Consider the following 5,765-nt stretch of genomic DNA (forward strand, 5'->3'; position numbering starts at 1 on the left):
GATGTTCATGATCCATGTCTACCATTTATATTGATCTTGTCGGCCCTTAAAGATAATAAGAAAGGTTAGATAAAATGTACGTTGGTGCTCGGCAAGTATGGCCCGGGTGCTAGTCATGACCCTCCAGTTGGGTCGTGACATTTACGTACTCATACTACACTTACTGCACATTTTGTACAGGTACATATATGACTAGTGACCTTGTGGGAACGGAGGCGCGATTATTACGGGGACTTAGGTGAGATGCATCTTATGTACGACCAGCAGCCAGCAGAGTCTCCTTCAGAGTATTGTATTTTCTTTTCGGTCCAAATTTGTATTTCGGACAGTTATTGTATTTTATTTTAAATTCTTAAAAATGCTCATGCACTTATGACACCGGATTCTGGGATGATTATGGGATGTTCAGTATTGGAATTGAAAAATATTGTTATCTATTCTTTAAATTCATCTTTTACTAGATAAATTGAAGTAAAATTTATGATTTCAAAAATATTAAAATGAGAATTTAATTAATTATTTAGTGTTGGCTTGCCCGACAGTGGTGTCCGGCGCCATCACGACCTTTAACGGATTTTGGATCGTGACACATTGAGCTTCTGCGGCAGCACAATTATTGTGCGGTCCGCATTCTTGAAATTTTGGGCTTGGAACTTCGGGGCATCTGCGGTCCGCATAAAAACGAGTGCGGCCGCACTTCTGATTGTGCGACAGCATAAAAATGATGCGGTCCGCAATCCTTGACTTTAAACTTGAATCCAACTCTCTGATTTTTCACTCTTGCGGACGGCATAATAGTGAGTGCGGCCGCACTTGATATTCTGCGGCCGCACAATTTTGGTGCGGTCCGCACTCCTTCAGCTTGCCCAAATACTATTTTTGAATCTCCTCTCTGCGCCCCGCACTAGAATTGTGCGGTGCGCACTACTGACCTTTTTGCCCTGTTTTGGTTCTTGTTCACTTTTGACTCCTTTATGTGTTGATTTTGACTTCTTTCCAATTTTTCTGCAAGTAAGCACATTTTGTTAGTTTCCGGGAATACATTTAAGTATTTTTGAGCTAAATCGCAGTTAAAAGAGAGCAAATAATCGGTCAAAATATCTACTTATCATGCAACCCTACCCCGATATCTAAATTCATTTCAATACTATTGCAGAGCGCAACCCATTCCTAATATCAACACATACACCTAAGCAACTCAACACAACCAATAATGGAATCTCAACACGAAAGGAAAATAAAGTGTACAGAACATCAATGAACTACCAATACAAACGAAGGTAACCAATACCTCGTATCCATATTTCTTTACAAATTACCAATACAAGAATAGCTAAAAAACTCACAAAATTTGAAATAAAGTGTAACAAGTAATGTAAAGACAATAAAGGCAAGTAACACATGAAACAATAAAGTTATACAATTAATTCAGGTAGTAACATATAGTAGGTAAATAGATATTGAGCGAGAAATAAATAAACCAAACAAGTGAAAATTTAAATAATAGATAACAAGGCATGGATAACAAGCAAGATCAAGTAGCAACCAAAGCATATAACAAGAGACGAGTGATCAATTTAGTAGCAGTAATTTGCAGAGCACATATTTCTCACATTATTCACGTGGTTGGTTGCAAACTGCACACTTGTTTTAGTGAGATTAAAATTCGACAAGTCGCCTTATAAAACTAGTAAGGGTAGCCCGGGCTTTGCCCGGGCCCAACGTGAACAAAGCTTTGCTATTAGAAATTGAGGTATAGTGACAATATCCGTAAGGAATGAGCTTGTGTCCAAAAGAGAAATAGAAAATTATAGAGTTACCACAGAAATGTTACTCTTTATAAGCCGTTTATTTCTAATATTTTGTTATTTCAACACAGTAAAATGCTTTGGATATACAAACCAACAAATACAGAAGCCATAATGCCAAAGTCATATGGTCTTCCAGCAGTACCTGCTGATATGGATTTGTGCAAGATAGCAACAGTTAGAATTGCTATCAACAAAGATGATAAACTATGTCAAATCAACTCTAGCAACAGTGAAATAAATGTAGCCAATATATAATTAGAAGACATAATTGTAAGAATCAGTTTTTAGTCAAAACACTTCTGGATCATGTTGATAATTCAGAAGAAGCAAAAAAGAAAACACATTTGATGTAAGCATGGATTAATTACTTTAATGTGTAGGTAAACATTATGTTTAAGTAAGGTTTTGATAGACCACCTGTACATTTGATGTGTAGCACAGAATATTAAGGTTCAACTGACGGTTGCACAAGAAATAAAATATGAAAGATAGTAGTTGTTATTCTTCATGACCATACAGATGTTAGATGTAGCACATGTTGCATAGCATATATGACATTTTCGGTTTAGAGTACAAGGAAAATGAAATGGAATATACCAATTCACCAGCTATTATGGTCATAAATGCATCAGCAGACTGCCCGGTAAATGTGATCATTGCAGCGTTGCTGTGAATTATTAGGGGTTAATTTAGAGATGAATCAAAAAATATCAAAGCTACCCACAGTCTAACAGCAACAATAGTTTTTTCTATATAAAGAGAATTTACGACAAACAAATATCCATTTTTACTATTCAATCAAAAAGAGAGAAACCTTAACAGGTTTAGAATCTAGCAAGTTTTGACATATAAAAACGCAGCAAGGTTCAATTTGTTGTTTAAATATGCAATTCCATTTTATCTGTTGTACATAGTTTCTATAACTTTTCTGATTAGAATGTTAAAAGATTGATTTCGTGAATAACACTTTACCGTAAACTGTTGAAGGCTTTTTTTCTTTGATGGGCTATACATGCATTTTAATTTGCTGCAAGTGCTTTGTGTTTGTTGAGGAATGTCATATTTGTGCAGTGCTGTTAACCCCGAAAACAATTTAGCTACAAGTTCACATGTTTTCCTCTAAAGTTCACATGTTTTAGCACCAGCAGGGATGTCAGTGATTATAATTTTTTATAAGGACTGTGGCAATTACCAGACGTCAGTGAATATAATAGCACAACAATTTTCTCCTTCAGATGCTTCTGCAATCAACTTTTCCACCAAGTATTCCTCATTTGTATCTTCTGTATATGTTTGTTCGTTCGGTCAGAAGACATTCCTTCACAAACTTATTACTGTGAGACATCTGCATTTCAAATAGTTCACAAAAATCAAGCAAAAAATTACCTCAGTAGACTTTAAGCAGGAGCGTTTGCTGTTTATTCTACAACATTGGAAAGGTAGATGAATTCAATACAGGGCTATGACAAAGTTATTCCATGTAAAACACACTATCATTTAAAAAGATGAATAAATGGGTGTTTGGATCATTCTCGTCGGGTGAGTCCAGGGCAGCGGTTAAAGTGAAAGACTGAAGCTAAAGTTGTAAAACTTTCAAATGACAACATATATGAAAGTAATAGGTACCATAATTAGACTGTTATTTCCCTAATGTCTTAAACTTACACACCAAATTTAATAATGCATGAATACTTTGTCAAAATATAGTATATCTTTTATTCTACTGGAAACTATCAGAATGTTGAGAAATACAGTTGAGGCAAGCATGGAAAAAGTTGTAAATCTGTGGCAGAATCACAAAGAGCAGTAAATCAGAAGTAAATCAGAATCACAAAGAGCAGTAGAACACTATCATATGTTCTAACTATTTGTACTTAGTAATCATGCCTATGGGGATTTTTACGCAACATGTTCTTCAAATGTTTAAGCAAAAATGCAGCTTTGCTTTTAACACTGTTTCATTGACGCTTTCTGTATCAACGAAATGTGCAAAGTCTCATGAAACCACAATCTCATAGCTTAACCATTCACAGTGAGAAACCGCTGTTCTACATGCGAGTTCCCATCACTCATCAGTGTAATTTTCCCTCCATGAGTAACCAAGTAATTTGTAAAACTTATGAGCTCCAAGAAAAATTAGTTGCCAAAATGTAGAAGGCAAAGCTTCAAAAACATGCAACCAGCAGATCTCAAAGTGCACGACAAAAATGTTACAAGGAAAAAGTACTAATATATTTAACTGCCCCAAAATTTATACTGTAAGTTTTTCTTTCCTATTCAAGTAATCAAGTTCATCATACTATCTCTAAATAAAATAATTAATGTTAACTAGTGATGGCAAAATGGTTCAGCCATATAATTAAAAGAGCAAAGATGTTAAAATGAGTATACGTGAAAGCTAATTAAATCAAGTCGTAGCAAGTTGAAGCCATAAAAGACATTTCAGAAACGCAGTCGAGGGATACCATCATATTAGTACATAAATCCTCGTCGTCCCAGTCTTACTGTAAATTTCCTATTGAGTGTACTTGAATATCTTACACACAAGAAATTTATTTCAAGAGTATGCCATATACAAGTTATCCAGCTGTAACTTGCCAGAAATTGCAAGGATATTTGTCAAACACCTAGAGAACAAAAGCAGTTGATACTCACGAGAAATACAAATAAAGATGAATAAAAGAGGGGCTAGAAGAGAATACCTGACAGAGGAAAAACCATTGAAATACAAAATTAAGAACATGAGCACGGAGAGAGAGCAAGTCTTCTGGAGATGGCTTTACTTTTCGTAGATGTGGAGATGACGGATCTCCACGTGTCGGGCTACACAGAGCCAGCAATGAGCTGGATACACATGAAATGACATAATTACCCTCAGATAAACTTTTAATTCTAAGGAAGTACTCATGTTGACCATGAGGTGCATGTATTCCCTCTTATTAAGAAGTAGGAATAACATGGAATAAGTGATGACAAAAAGGTAAAAAGCCAAACTCGCATTCTTTAACCCGTGACAGCGTATATACATCGTCACCTCGCATATACGTTGTTTCCCCGCATGATTCACATAACAAATAGAACAACAAGTCCTAATTCTCTCAAGTCAAAGTTAGACACGACACTTACCTCTTTGCGCAACCAACTCAACAATCAACCACGGTTTTTCCTTTCGAACAAGCCCCTAAACCAACCAAATCTAGCCAAATATCGTTCAAACAATTCAAAAAAAGATTTAGAAACTACACACGAATGAAAAAGGTTCAATCTTTGATGAAATTTAAAAAGTCGATAAAAGTTAATCCGGAGCCCGCTTGGTCAAAATTCGAGATCCGGACCAAAATCCGTTTATCCATTTATCCTCGAGCCTCATTATGTGATTTATTTCAAAATTCGACCTCAATTTGAGATCTAAATCTCAATTTTATAAAATCCCTAAATTCTACAAAATCCCTAATTTCTACCATGAAATTCCTAGATTTGATGTTAAAAACTCATGAAAAGTAATGAAGAATTAATAGAAAATGAATTAGAGTTAATTATCAATGAATTTGGAAAGAAAAAGTTCTTCAAAAATCGCCTCTAGAGTATTTGGAGTTGAAAATAGAGTTGAATGACCTAAGTCACGATTTTCCTCTCTTTAACCCAGTTGCAGGTATCGCAATTGCGAAATAATTGTTCGCAAATGTAAAGTCTGCATATGCAACACACTGATCGCAAATGTGACCAGTGCATCAGACGGCCAGTGGTCGCAAATGCGACCAATATCTCGCAAATGCGAACTACCCACTCATCATAGATACGAGCTTAGCTTCGCAAATACGAAGCTGCCCCAACATTACACTTCATCGCAAATGCGATTCCTTTTGTCGCAAAAGAGAACATAGTGAAAACTAATTAGAAAATTATATACTGCAAGACACAAACTTAAGCATGTTTAGTCTGAAGTTTTAGCAA

General features: G+C 35.6%; 1 long non-coding RNA gene across 2 annotated transcripts; it reads right to left on the minus strand.

Moving 5' to 3' along the window:
• Window positions 1–411: 411 nt before the first annotated feature.
• On the minus strand, window positions 412–4,600 carry LOC104119097 (uncharacterized). Of its 2 annotated transcripts, XR_004503115.2 has the most exons (4): window positions 4,514–4,600; window positions 3,004–3,156; window positions 2,409–2,478; window positions 412–1,005 (listed from the first exon to the last, which is right to left on the minus strand). It is a non-coding gene; the product is annotated as an uncharacterized lncRNA (long non-coding RNA). The 2 variants fall into 2 exon arrangements; XR_011413035.1 differs by having other exon boundaries at window positions 972–2,478.
• Window positions 4,601–5,765: the final 1,165 nt, after the last annotated feature.

The sequence above is a fragment of the Nicotiana tomentosiformis genome, chromosome 12 (genome assembly GCF_000390325.3).
Source record: "Nicotiana tomentosiformis chromosome 12, ASM39032v3, whole genome shotgun sequence".
Taxonomy (NCBI): Eukaryota; Viridiplantae; Streptophyta; class Magnoliopsida; order Solanales; family Solanaceae; genus Nicotiana; species Nicotiana tomentosiformis.